The 14955-nt window shown below is 40.1% G+C and overlaps 1 long non-coding RNA gene across 1 annotated transcript; it reads right to left on the bottom strand.

Annotated features, from left to right (window-relative positions):
* Positions 1–524: 524 nt before the first annotated feature.
* Positions 525–13486, bottom strand: LOC107759458 (uncharacterized). Its single transcript, XR_001642198.2, has 3 exons — positions 13285–13486; positions 844–914; positions 525–752 (listed from the first exon to the last, which is right to left on the bottom strand). It is a non-coding gene; the product is annotated as an uncharacterized LOC107759458 (long non-coding RNA).
* Between the last annotated feature and the right edge of the window lie 1469 nt (positions 13487–14955).

Below are 14955 nucleotides of genomic sequence, written 5' to 3'. Positions count from 1 at the left end.
ATTAGGAGTTCAAGATGTTGCCATAAACTTATAACTTTAAACGTACGCATATTTAAAGATTCGAGCTTTTCAATGAAACCAAAAGGTAAGTAAATACCAAGTGTCATCAGATAACTCTTATCATAGAATCCATATAATCAACATACCTGCACTCACATGGAGTGGTTTGATCGATTAAGGTAAATTCATCTTTCAACATTATAAACAATAATCTAATAGAAAATGACTGGTTTTAGCTGTTGTCTACGAGGGCACCACCAGATGTTGTAGATAAACCTACTAAAGAAAAAATTGAGTATATCATAGCTGACAGCATCAGTGGAATACAACTTAGTCAAGTAGAAAGGAACAACGAAAAAATTATTTTCAATTAATATAGCATATGGACGTAGGCCTTCGAGGTTAACCCTTGCTATCAAAATCATAGATACCTAAATGAAGCAGTAATGCCAATGCTTTAGGACGCTTCTATATAGTAGAAAGAAAAAGAAAAAGCAATATAGTATAGATATATATGGCATAAAAGTTAAATACAAGATTTGAACAGTCAAATGCCTCGTACGTTTAGGAAAATCATTTAAACTACATCTAGTTTCATTTAACTTATTGCACCAAGTTGTCTATCTTTCATTGACCACTCACTTCATATTTCAAATAAGTTCAGCTTCAAGAAGTTTCTGGCACCTTGTTCCCCTTTCTCTTTCCCCTTTTTTCTTTGGGGCACCAGCTGTTTTGTCTTTCTTCCACATAGCCTATAAGATAAACAAAACAATCCAGTATTAAAATAACTCACTTTAATTTCTTGATCAAAATTTTTAAAAATAAAAGGCTTAGATGTCTAACCTCGAGAGTTTTGACCTTTGTAAGAATATCCTCGGGCACCTCGTACTCCTGTCCCTTTCCCCTTCTTTTGTCTGCGCGAAGATTAAGTGTTTTAGATAAGAGTGAGTTTCTCTAGTGGTAAGTATTTTTCACTTTCAATCAAGAGCTTGTGAGTTCGAGTCATCCCAAGAGCAAGGTGGGGAGTTTTTGGAGGGAGGGAGCCGAGGGTCTATCGGAAACAGCCTCTCTACCCCAGGGTAGGGGTAAGATCTGCGTACACACTATCCTCCCCAAACCTCACTAGTGAGATTATACTGGGTTGTTATTGTTGTTGTCTCCGTTCCAGTTTATGTGAACCTATTTTCTTTTTAGTCCGTTCCAAAAAGAGTGACCTCTTTTTAAATTTGGAAATAATTTTGCTTAAACTTACAATTCTACCCTTAATGATAAGCTTTTATAACCACACAAATACTCTGGACCTCTTTTTGAATTGTTTAGAACCACAAATTACAAAAGTCTTTATTTTTTCTTAAACTCCGTGTCCAGTCAAACAGGTTCACATAAATTGAAACGGAGGGAGTATAAGATAACAAAGCAATCCGTTAAAATAGAATAAAACTCTTTTTTGATTAGAATTTTGAAGGGAAAAAAAGGCAGGGTGACTCAAGGGGAGGCCAATAAAGCCTTTACCTTAGGCCTCATAATTTTAAGACTCCAAAAAAATTATAATAGTAAATTTTATGATTTTGTACGCTTAAATAATATTAAAATTTGTAAAAAAAAAGAAAGAAAAAAAGTACGAAATCTCTATATGAGAGAGAAGGACTTGTCTTTTTTAGCAATAACTACGCTTCGATCAAAATAAAGTTGGGGGTTGTCTTCTTTTTAACAATAGAATTTTGAATTAAACTGCTCAAATCTTCATATTAGTAAAAAAAATAAAAAATTACAATAACATCCATAGTTGTATAGGAAAAAATACGACATGACACATGACCGCTTAAAGGAAGGACACGTAGAATACAAGATGGAGATGGCCACCGAACATAGCTATTCTGCTTGTCACCGGAAGGGATAAAGATCATAAAAGGAGTAGTAAATGCTTTGCGCCCGGTAACATTTAATACAGAATATTTTGCAGCATTAAGGATGATAGCATGCTACAAGGAATTTGGCATTTATGTCTAACGTTACATCTTCATCAATGACCCTCATAATTGACATTAAAGAAGGGCATGATCCTAGGACTTCTTTCCCTAGACATAACTGTAAATAAAGAGCTCAATTATCATTGTAAGGCATGAATTTTCTGGCTAACTAACATTATATTCTATACAGCATTTTAATACAAGTTTATTCTCTCGCTTTTGATCTCATCATTGTTGTGCCCGGAAACCTTCTTCCCGGATTCATTAGCTCTGTTGTTTCATCTATATTTTAAGGCTAAGTATTTTATATTTCATCAGTTATTTCATTACTTTTTGGATCAAATTAATTCACTTGTCTAGAAACCACGAACAAATTCAACAGTACCATTTTTTGGAAAAACAGTTTGGCACCCACCGTGGGGCCTAGACGGTCGTATAGTTAAATTAATCCTTGCCTTTTTTACTAATTTGTTTGATTATTTTGTCTTAGCAAAAATCACAAAAGAAATTGCACATAACACTGTTAACGGCACACATAACCCTAAAATTCAAGGGGAACAACCTCATTTCGAGGATTTAATCAGTGACACTCGCAATGAGGGGAACGTTGCCACATCGGAACGTGACAGGCGGTACCCTCGATAGGTTCGGGAGGCAACTCCTAATGATGCTGATGAGGGGTATGTGGCGGATGCAATAAGGGTCCTGCAAGAGCAACATGCAGTCATTCTAGGCCATCTCACGCAACAGGATCAGGTTATGACAGAACTGAAGCAGGCGCTATCGGGTGCCTCAAATAATGCAAACAGGCAAGATCCAGTTCCTCCTGATATCCCCGCAAATCAGACGACGAAGAGAGTTGATAATAACACTCCTAGGGGCGAAGTTGGCTCCGATGGGGCTGGGGGGAGTAGATCCGGCCTCAACAACGAGAAAGATCCATTCAAGGATGAACTCTTGCGGTTCATGAAGGAAGTAAACACCCGCATGGATCAAATCCCAAGCGCGCCACCAGTATTAAAAGGCCCAAACTTAAAGAAGTATATTCAGTTACCGTACAAGTCGAGTGCAGCCCCGGAATTGATCCCGAAGCGGTTCAAAATGCCCGAAGTGCCGAAGTATGACAGAACTTCAGATCCACAGGAGCACATTACCACCTACACAACAACGGTAAAAGGAAATGATTTAGCTCCTCACGAAATTGAGTCTATGTTGCTGAAAATATTTGGTGAGACTCTCACAAGGGGAGCTTTAACGTGGTATGTATTATTGCCCGAGCATTCCATAGATTCCTTTGAGATGCTCGCGGATTCTTCATCAAGGCTCATGTCGGTGCCAGGAAGGTATATGTCCGAAAGGCCGATATATTCAGGATCGTGCAGGGAGAATTCGAGTTATTACGAGAGTTTGTCACCCGGTTCCAAAAGGAAAGGATGTTTTTACCGGCAGTCCCGGATGAATCGGCAGCTAAAGCATTCACCAAAGGTTTAAATCCTAGAAGTTTGGACGCTTCCCAGAAGTTGAAGGAAAGTCTGCTCGAGTTCCAAGCGACGACTTGGGCAGATGTCCACAACCGGTGAGAGTCGAAAATAAGGATAAAAGATGATCAAGTTAGATTTCCATCGCCGACCAAAGGATGGAAGAAGAACAAAGAAAAAACGAAAGATGATATTAACACAGCTAGACGTACTTCGATGGGACGGTTTTTTCTCTACGAGCGGACAGAAGGTCGTGTCAGGAACTTCCGAACAACAGACAGGCTCACCGTTGATAGAAGGACCGATCGTGGCCGGAACTACAGATCGCTGCAGGATAGAGAAATCTCGGGGTCGCGAGATTCTTCTTACCCAAAGTTATCAGAATATAACTTCAATGTTAGTGTCGTAGAGTTGGTGTCATCCATGAGGAGTATTAAAGAGGCACGATTCCCAAGACCTATGAAATCTGATCCCAGCCGGAGGGACCCTAATTTATAGTGTGAATACCATCGCACTAACGGCCACCTGACTGGGGACTGCCGACACCTCCGGGAAGAAGTGGCAACGCTGTTAAAGAATGGTCACCTCAGAGAATTCTTGAGTAATCATGCTAAAAACAATTATGGTCGGAACAGGAGCGATACGGAAACCTCGAAAGCAGGAGAAGAACCTCCACAGCAAATGATCAACATGATCTTCGGAGGGAATAAAATTAACGGGGTCACCTTTACGGAAGCGAAGAAGACAAAAGTGTGGATAACTCATAGTAAGAGGCTCCGGGAGACGATATCACATTCACGGATGAAGATGTAGACGAATTACTACTCCCGCATAATGACGCACTGGTAATTTCTTTAAATGTGTTAGATTTTAAAATTAAACGTGTTTTAGTGGATCCAAGAAGTTTAGCTAATATCATATAATGGAGAGTACTGGAGCAAGCTCAACTCTCCGGAAGCATTATCCCGGCAACGAAACTCCTCGCCGGATTTAACCTCGCAAGCATGACAACCCGGGGAGAAATTTTGCTGCTCACGAACGCTGAGGGAGTAATGAAGACAACACTCTTCGAAGTGGTAGATGGAGACATGGGGTATAACATCATCTTGGAAAGACCATAGCTGCACGAGATGAAAGCCGTACCTTCAACATATCACCAATTGTTAACATTTCCGACACCTGAGGGGATCAAACAGATAAAGAGTGATCAACCAGCAGCAAGGGAGATGAATGAAATTTCGGTTTCCAGAAGCAAAGGAAAGGAATGTGCGTCATAGCAATTACTGGAACCGGCACCTGCCCCCGAACTAGAGGAAGATAACCCGGGGACAGAAGAGTCGGAACAATATCAGGTACCAAGATATTTTCAAGTAGTGGAAGAGACAGTTGCGACGAAGTCTACGGTAGAAGAACTAAAGCAGGTTGTGTTGTTCGGAGAATTCCTAGAAAGAAAATTTCAATTTGGGAACAGGATTACACCCTACTTTTAGTGAATTCCTTAAAAATAACACTGATTTTTTTGCATGGTCGCACGAGGAGAAATCCCGATGGAGATAGTCGTACACAAGTTAATCTTGGATCCCAACACACCTCCAGTAAGGCAGAAAAAGCTCACTACTGCCGAAGAAAGGAATAAATTCGTCAAAGAAGAGGTAACCCATTTACTTAAGATTGGTTCAATCTGAGAGGTAAGATATCCGGATTGGCTAGCAAATGTAGTAATAGTTCCTAAGAAAAATAATAAATTTTGCATGTGCGTAGATTATAAGGATCTTAATAAGGTGCGCGCGAAAGACTCATTCTCATTGCCAAATATTAATCAAATGATTGATGCCACGACCGGGAGCAAGTTAACGAGTTTCCTCGATGCTTATTCTGGGTACAATCAAATCAAGATGAACCAGAAGATCAAGAAAAGACTTCGTTTATAACAAATATTACAATGTGATGCCCTTCAAGCTAAAAAATGCCGGAGCCACTTATCAACGGCTCGTGAATAAGATGTTCAAAAAACAAATAGGAAAAACTATGGAAGTATATATAGACGATATGCTCGTTAGGTCTTTGAACGCAGGTGACCACCTGAAGCATTTGCAAGAAACATTCGACATCCTGAGGAAGCATAATATAAAGCTTAACCCCGAGAAGTGTGCTTTCGGGGTCAATTCGGGTAAGTTCCTAGGGTTCCTAGTCTCTCAAAGGGGAATTGAGGTAAATCCCGACAACATCAAGGCCATAGAGGACATCCCAGATCAATTGTCTAACGTAAAAGAAGTCCAAAGTCTCACAAGGAGATTGGAAGCTTTGAGCAGCTTCATTTCCCGTTCATCGAAACAATGTCATCGCTTCTTCGCACTACTCAAAAAGAAAAACAAATTCGAATGGACACCGGAGTGTCAGCAAGCCTTGAAGGAGTTGAAGAAATATTTGTCAAGCCCTCCGTTGCTCTCAAAACCAAAAGAAGATGAAACATTTCTAGTCTACCTCGTTGTTTTAGAAGTTGCGGTAAGTACAGTTTTAGTCCGGGAGGACGAAGGTACGCAATCTCCCATTTATTATGTTAGTAAAATTTTAACAGGAGCATAAACTAGCTACCCACATTTGGAAAAGATGGCCTTAGCTCTCGTCGTCGCCGCTCAAAAGTTGAGGCCCTACTTCCAATGCGACCCGATAGTTGTGGTGACTACTTTCCCTCTAAGGAATATCCTTTATAAACCTGAGCTCTCGGGTAGATTTGCCAAATGGGCCGTCAAAATGAGCGAGTTCGATATAGAATATAAATTGAGGACTGCAATTAAGTCGCAAGTCTTGGATGATTTCGTGGCCGGTTTCAGTCCGGGACTATTGTCTCTAGCAGCCAAGGAGGCAATAATGGTGTCAGAATCGACATCGGGGGTTTGGACCTTATTTATGGACGGAGCTTCAAATGTAAAAGGGTCCGGGCTCTGAATAGTCTTAATCATGCCTTCGGGGGAAACCTTAAGGCAAGACATCCAAATGATTCCTTTAACTAACAATGAAGCAGAGTACGAAGCTTTGATTGCAGGGCTCGAATTGGCCCAGGGGCTTGACTCCGAAGTCATCGAAATCAAATGTGATTCGCAGCTGGTGGTAAATCAGGTCTACAGAATTTTTAACACCAAAGAGGAACGTATGCAACAATATGTGGTAAAGATTCAGACTATATTGGCATGATTCCGGGAGTGGTCAATAACACATATCTCGAGGGAAGATAACGCGGAAGCAGATGCATTGACAAATTTGGGCTCATCAACAGAAATCCAAGGATCAGAATCAGGGACAGTAGTACAACTGATGAACTGAGCATTAGACACAGATGGTTACTATGGGGTGAATTCGATTATTTTGGTCTGGGACTGGAGAAAAGAAATAATCGATTATCTCGAGTATGGAAAGTTGCCCGAAGACCCCAAAGCATCAAAAGCGTTGCGCGCCAAAGCTGCACGTTATAGCTTCAAGAAAGGCCAATTGTACAGAAAATCCTTTCAAGGCCCTTTGGCCAGGTGCTTAGGAGAATCATAAGCTAACTATGTCATGAGAGAAGTCTACGAAGGGATATGCGGCAACCACTCAGGTGCAGATTCTTTGGTGCTCAAATTAGTTCAGGCAGGATATTACTGGCCTCGTATGGAACAAGATGCGAAAGACTTTGTACAAAAATGTGATAAGTGCCAATTCTACGCATCACTAGTACATCAACCGACAGAACCCTTGCATTCAGTTATGTCCCCGTGGTCGTTCATGAAATGGGGGATGGACATTGTCGGATCCCTGCCGTCGGCTCCTGGAAAGGTAAGGTTTCTTTTAATTTAGACTGACTATTTTTCTAAATAGGTGGAAGCAGGTCCTTATCAAAAGATAGGAGAACGCGAAATTGTCGACTTTCTGTTGAAAAATATAATTTGCAGGTTTGGAATACCAAACGAGATTGCATGCGACAATGGGTCGCAATTTATCGGTGCAAAAGTTACAAAGTTCCTTGAAGATAAGAGGATTACCTCTTCACCTTATAATCCGAGCGCAAATGGTCAAGCGGAGTCAACAAACAAAGTGATTATTCAAAACCTCAAGAAAAGATTGGAAGCAGCAAAAGGCAGCTGGCCTGAAGAATTGCCTGGGGTTCTATGGGCCTTACGAACAACGTCCAAGTCAAGCACGAGAGAGACCCCTTTTTCCTTTGTATACGGCGCAAAAGCTTTGATACCGGTGGAAGTTGGGGAACCAACCTTAAGGTATTTTGAGGTGAACGGAGGATCGAACAACGAAGCAATGCTAATCAACTTGGAGCTGCTCGAAGAACACAGGGACTTGGCGCATGTCAAAATGGCGGCTCAAAAGCAAAGAATGGAGCGATATTATAATCGAAGAGCAAACCTTCGATATTTCAAAGTAGGAGACTTGGTCTTGAGGAAGGTAACTCAAAACACCCGAGGACTCAACGCGGGCAAGTTAGGCCCAACATGGGAAGGCCCTTACCGGGTTTCAGCTATCACTAAGAAAGGATCATACGAGTTGGAGAACCAAAACAGAGACAAGTTGCCCAACAACTGGAATGTAGCTCACCACAAAAGATATTACTTCTGACGAATAACAGTCAAACAGAAAGTATGTGTTGCACTCTTTTTCCCTTCGTTCAGCTTTTGTCCTAATTGAGTTTTTTCTAGCAAGGTTCTAAACGAGGCAGTGACAGAAAGCATACTACGAAGCAGTGATAAGACCTTTGATAACAAGGCAAACAAGCAAGTTTTCACTCGGGGATGATTAAATAATATTTTCTTGGATAGCAAATTCCCACCGGTAAGTTAAGTTTTCTACCGAAAAGAGATTACCCGATCGTTCACGAGCACAAATCACTAGAGGATTTTTAGGTATTCTTTCGCTCGATAACATGAGTTCCTAATGGGAAACAAGATATGTTGCTGAGTGAACGATTACCTAGCAATTCATTGGTGGGATGTTCAAAGATACAATGCTTCCAGTGTTCCAATTCGCATTCTTCGCATTCGAACACTGGGGGGAATGATATGAGGTTACGACAACACTGAATGCCAGGCAACATTGAGTGCCACGTCAATCGGGGAACAAAAATTCGGAACAGAATACATCATCGGGACCGGGGACTGTGCAGCCAACCCCGTAGAAACAAGTTGTACAAGATAGCCACAAGTCATGGCAATTTCTTTATAGCCACAAGTCATGGCAATCTCTTTTCTGCATAGCAAAATGCTTATGTACTTTTGAAAATAGAAGGAATTAAATGAAATGAAATCCTTTTGTTTTTATCTTGTTTCTTGTTTGAACGATGAGCCAATTTTACCATTTGAAAGTTAAACAAGTACTTCAAATAATTGTGCCGTAATAAATAGGATACGTCCTCTTCAAGAGCATCGTAAACATAAGAGGGCCCTATCTTATAAATACCCTCACGTTAAAAGGTTGGTTCCAGAAGGATCAATGCCCGAAATCCATAATGGATCGGGGAAAAATACACCCGAAGCTGCATACGAAAAAGACGCAAAAATAATCTTGCACAAATACTTATTGAAACCCTCATGTAAAAGGGATAATTCTTGGAACCAAAATGCTTCGAAGAAAAAGCATCCGAGATTACACATGATAAAGTGCGAATAGAACAACATGCGCTGAATACGTAAGCAAGTACTAAAGACTTGCATGAATATTCAAAACGAAAATAAGACTCAAACGATACTTGAGCAAAAAATATGTTTTTATTTACAAGGGCGCGTAAGAATGATGAAGGTACAAAATAGAAAAAGATAGAAAACGCTAAGCTGCATCGTCTCCGAAATCAGGAGGAAGAGAAGTATCTGCATCCCTGAGAGTTGGTTCCACTGTTGGCTCAACGTTTTCCCCAGCTTGGTCTTCAGTATCATCACCTTCCGATCCCTCTTCAGTTTTCGAAAACTCAAAACCGGAATAAGAAAAACCTGAAGCGTCAGACTGCGCCGGGAGTCCATTTTTTGCGACCAACTCAAGCTCTCGGGCCTTAGCAATTTCGGCATCAATGTCAATGATACCAGTCTTGGTCTCTTCCATAGTTTTTCTCCTCATGCTATACATGGAATAAGTTTTTTCAACAATGAGGGAAGCCACTCAGTGCTTGAGTTCTTCTTTGAGTCGAGTAATTTCGGCGAAAAGGTTTTCCCGGGCGGACCTAACAGATTTGAGATTGACATCGAGCTTACAGACAGTTGAACTATAGAGCCTATTATGATCGATAGTTTTCCTGTACTACTCTTCCAACTGGGCATGTTTCTTCACCACACCAGCAAGCTCTTCGCTTTTGGAGTTTAAGGTTGCTTCCAAATTAATCACTCTTTCAGTGGAGGCAGCCTCGCGCTCGGTCGCAACAAGAATGGCGTCCTGGACTTCAACCCATTTAGCCTTGGCTTCATCAAATCTAACCCTCAACGGGCTAACTTCTTGGCTGAGGGTTATCACTTCTTGCTCGCTTTGCTGCAAACGAGTTTCCAAAACGTCGGCCTTGGCAACTCTGGTTTCCAGTTCTGAGAGACGGAGAATGGTTTGGTCCCGTTCTAACAAAAGTTGATCCCGTTCAGAAGTAAGTCTTACCTTCTCCCGAATCAACCTTTAAAGGCCTTCAGAAGTAAGAAAGTTGGCCTGCAAAACAAGAAGAGGTAAAACTCAAACACATTCAAAAGTAGGGGAAATAACAGAGGAAGAAAGAAACGTACCGCTGCAGCGTTATGCATAGCATTGTTCAACAAACACTCTTCCGAGAGTGTCTAAATCTTTTCCCAATCCTTCTTTGAAGCCAAAGGCTTCAGATAGTTAGCAAGCTCCACCGGCCTCGAAATCAAGTTACACCCGGTGGATACCGAAAGGGTAACTCCCTATCCTTTGTAGATCTTCAGAAGGGGCAACATAATTTTGCCCTAACTTTTCATGAACTTGGGACTTTGGAGGAGAGATACCTTCTTCATGGTCAAGTGTGGCCGAGGGAGATGATGTTGCTGGTGGAAAAGTGGATGAAGATGGAAGTGATGTAGCAGTTGCTGGTGTTGGAGAAGGTGGTGATGAAGCTGATGGGGTAGAAGAATGAGAAACAGCTACGTCAAAAGCAGCACTGGATGTTGGGTGCTCGCCAACCGAAGACGGCAAGGACTCGGTACTCTGCTCACAGTACCAGGCACAACAATTGGGGCTCGAGAATGGGAGTTGGCATTATCTACCAAATCAAATTCTTCCCAAAGTGCCGAGACATCATCCTCGGTTGGTATGACTGTCTCAACAGGTTGAGCATCCTGTTGAGATGATAAGGATCGTCGCCTTCTATGTAAAGAAGCTCCCTCATCACTAGCTTCTTCATCATCATAGTGTCTATGACCGGCCCGGAAGGAGGACCAATCATCATCTCCACCGGAGATGACTCGGGGGCAGCAACCTTTGCCCTCTTATTCTTTTCCCCGGCCGCAGAAGATCATCTTCTCTTTGGTTGCTTGTTCTCTGACCGGGGATTCCCTGAAGAAACGTTTGCGCCCGAAGCAGGCTCGGAGACTCCTATTCGAGTATGTGCCTCCTGAAGAAGCCTCGCCGCATCAGCAGGGCCATCCAAAACATCCTACTCGGGTACATCAACTGAGCCCGCAGGTAGACCTAATATCATGAACAAGTCAGAAGAATTAAACCAAGTTCTTCGTATACAATGAATGGAAACAAGGTACTTTAAAGTTACCATGAATTTTGGCCTTCCACCCGTATTTAAGGGACATCTCTTTCCACAAACGAGTTTCGGGCGTTGTGATGTCCAAGATCTTCTGAACCCACCAGACCAAGCCTTCTATCACCGGTAGGATCCATCGAGTTGCTATAATAAACGAAGGTTGAAGGATCCATATGAACATGAAAGAATATTTAGTAGGAAAATATTTATTAAAGGGAACTTACGAGAGCGGTTCCAAGAAACCGGAAAGGATGAAGCCGTTGTTGGAATAATGTCACTGGTGGCAACTGCAACGAACTGTTTCATCCACCCACAGTTGTTGTCATCATCCATGCTAGGTAGTAAAGCATGGTGGCCACACTTGAAAAGGTTTATCATTCCCTCTCGGGAGATTTTGGGGGAATAGGGATTCATCATATGAGCTAGGGTTAGCTCCTCTCCAGTTTCTTGGCACAAACACCGAAGGCAGGCGATCGTCCTCAACACTGAAGGACTTACCTGTGCCAAGCACACTTGGTAGTGAAGGCAAAACTTGGCGATTACGGAATCAAGCTCTTCGCTAAAAAAAACGCACCCAAAGTAAAGGGATACGTGAAGAAATATATAAAACCTTCTTTGGGAAGGGTCACTCTCTCCGATAAATCAGGAGCAATAATATTTAACTCAGGGAAACGACAGTCCTCCTTCATAGCAGGAATACTGGAAAGGCGAATGGAAGAAGGTTATCTACTAACGACCCATGTACGAGGGTTAGCAGTAGGAAATTTCTCTTCAAGATCCTTCGAAGTACTAAGCCTTTTTGGGATGATGGAACCCACTGTTAGAGGAACATAATCCTCAGTTTTATTCTTGCCCTTTGAAGATCTAGCACGTTTTGAAGAAGAAGCCATTGGAATAGAAGGTAGAAAAATTTCTGGTTCGAAGAAGATCAGAGAAAATTGGGAAACAAAGATGCAAGTTAGAAGTTTGAGAAATTATAAAGTATATAAGAGGAGGAGGATGTGTATAAGTAAAATTTTGGCGGCTAAATTCATGGCCATGATTACCTTGATAATCGATAAAAGTTGTGCTGAATCGTGGAATGACGCATGTTCGGGACATTAAATGCGGAGAGGCAGGCGTTTAATCAACCGTCACTGGCCTTCAAAAGGAATTATAGTAATTTCCGCCAAAAGAGTGTTTCTACCAACTTTCCGGTAATACAAAGTTATGCCATCGGAAAGCAGGGGGACTATCTGTATAGAGAAAAATATGACATGACACGTGGCCGCTTAAAAGAAGGACACATAGAACACAAGATGGAGATGGCCACCGAACATAGCTATTCTGCTTGTCACCGGAAGGGATAAAGATCATAAAAGGAGTAGTAAATGTTTTGCGCCCGGTAATATTTAATACAGAATATTTTACAGCATTAAGGATGATGGCATGCTACAAGGAATTTGGCATTTATGTCTAACGTTACATCTTCATCAATGACCCTCATAATTGACATTAAAGAAGGGCATGATCATAAGACTTCTTTCCCTAGACATAACTATAAATAGAGAGCTCAATTATCATTGTAAGGCACGAATTTTCTGGCTAACTGACATTATATTCTATACAGCATTTTAATACAAGTTTATTCTCTCGCTTTTGATCTCATCATTGTTGTGCCCGGAAACATTCTTCCCGGACTCATTAACTTTGTTGTTTCATCTACATTCTAAGACTAAGTATTTTATATTTCATCAGTTATTTCATTACTTTTTGGATCAAATTAATTCACTTGTCTAGAAACCACGAACAAATTCAACTATACCGTTTTTTGGGTAAACAATAGTAATATATTGCAAATATATAGCTAATATCTTATTAACTTGAAGTAACAGTAACGATATAATTTATAATATTAGTATGTGAAGTTAAACACTTGTCTTTTAAGACTATTATACTTAAAGAAAAAGTGAAAAGGAAAAAGAAAATTAGCTTTTTCATATTTGTATTCGGTTAAAAAGTTTAAGGCCTGTTATTAATTTGGCTTTAGGACACTAGTTTTATTAATTGAAATAGAATTACTCACTTTCTTGATCAGAATTTTGAAAAATAAAAGGCTTAGATGTCTAACCTCGAGAGTTTTGACCCTTGCAAGAATATCTTCGGGCACCTCGTATTTCTGTCCATTTCCCTTTCCCTTCTTTTGTCTGCGCGAAGATCAGCTGTTTTGACTAAAGTTGTCCATCTATCCGGTAAGAGAACAAAGCAATCCGTTGAAATAGAATAAAATTGTTTCTTGATCCGAATTTTAAATAAGGAAAAGGAAGTGGCTCAAGGGGAGCCTATTAAAGCCTTTTCTTTAGGCCTCAATATTTTGAGACTCCAAAAAATTATAATAGTGAATTTTAAGATTTTGTTTACTTAGATAATATTGAAACTTTTAGAAAAATAAAAAAAAACGGAACCTTCACAAGAGAAAGAAAGAAAGAATGTCTTTTTTTCTTTAACAATAACTATGCCTCAGTCAAAATAAATTTGGGGATTGTCTTCTTTTTAATAGAAAAAATATTTTAGAATTTTGAATTAAACTACTTAAATTTTTATATTAGTAAAAAAAAATTACAACAACATCCAAGGTAATATATTGCAAATACATGACTAACATGAGTAACATTAACGATATAATAATAATATTGCTATGTTTAAGTTAAAGACTTATCTTTTAAGACTATTATACTATAAGCAGAAAGTAAAAAAGAAAAAGAAAAAGAAAAAGAAAGACTACATTAACTTTTTCTATATTTGTATTGAGTTAAAAAGTTTAAGGCCTCTTATTAAATTTATCTTTAATCCACTATTTTTATTAGTCGTTCTTGACGGTTATGTAATATCACAGTTACCTCCTTACAGCCAATAACAAACCAGTTAATGATAAAGTAGCAAACTGTAACTACATAGAAAAAAAAATATAACATATGATGACGCAACTATGAACTAATATAAAAGTTAACCTCCTTGGTATTCACATATTACATAACACCTAATTCGGATTTCAACTCTATGTCTAATTTGATCCCACGCAATGGGATATGATGTGACAAGTTACCTTTAAAGTTTGATCTTGTGAACCATTTATTGATATAGTCCATACAAGTGACTCCACATCATGTCCATCCAAATTTGAGTCAACTTGAGTGGAGTCCGAGGTTCCAATCTAAAAAAACATGCACGATCATTTCAGACATGTCATGTTAATGTTGTGAACAAGTTTATCCCAGTGGAGAATGAGGAAGATAAGGGAAAAACCCTAACCTTCACAATTCTGAGAGATGCACTGACAAACTTATTTGTATTTTCTGGATCAAATGTGACTTGCATCACCTTATTGGAATGACCAGGATAATAACACCAAGAAATTATAGTGTAGCATAATAAAATTTTGAAGAATTAAGTCAAATAGCCACCCATCTAATCGCTTAAAATTAAAAATAGTCGGCCGATATATAATATACGGCAAAGGGTCTGATATGCCCCTCTACTATCATCAATAGTTTAAATAAGCCCTCTGTTATACTATTAGAGCAACAAAGCCCCTGGCGTTATACTATTAAACACAAATACCCATATTTTAATAGATGGGTACCAAAATCATCCGGTTAGATTTAGTATAGATCCGACCTAACCCATTACCCAACCCGACCCAACCCTTCTCTAAAATATGGACTGTCACGGACCATTTGGTCAATTTCCCTCTTTCTTTTCACTCTCTAGAAGCTCTAAGAGACCGGCGGTAGTGGTGACT

Source organism: Nicotiana tabacum, chromosome 4 (assembly GCF_000715075.1).
Source record: "Nicotiana tabacum cultivar K326 chromosome 4, ASM71507v2, whole genome shotgun sequence".
NCBI lineage: Eukaryota > Viridiplantae > Streptophyta > Magnoliopsida > Solanales > Solanaceae > Nicotiana > Nicotiana tabacum.
Note: the sequence above shows the minus strand (reverse complement) of the source record. Positions and strands in the feature narration are given on the sequence as shown.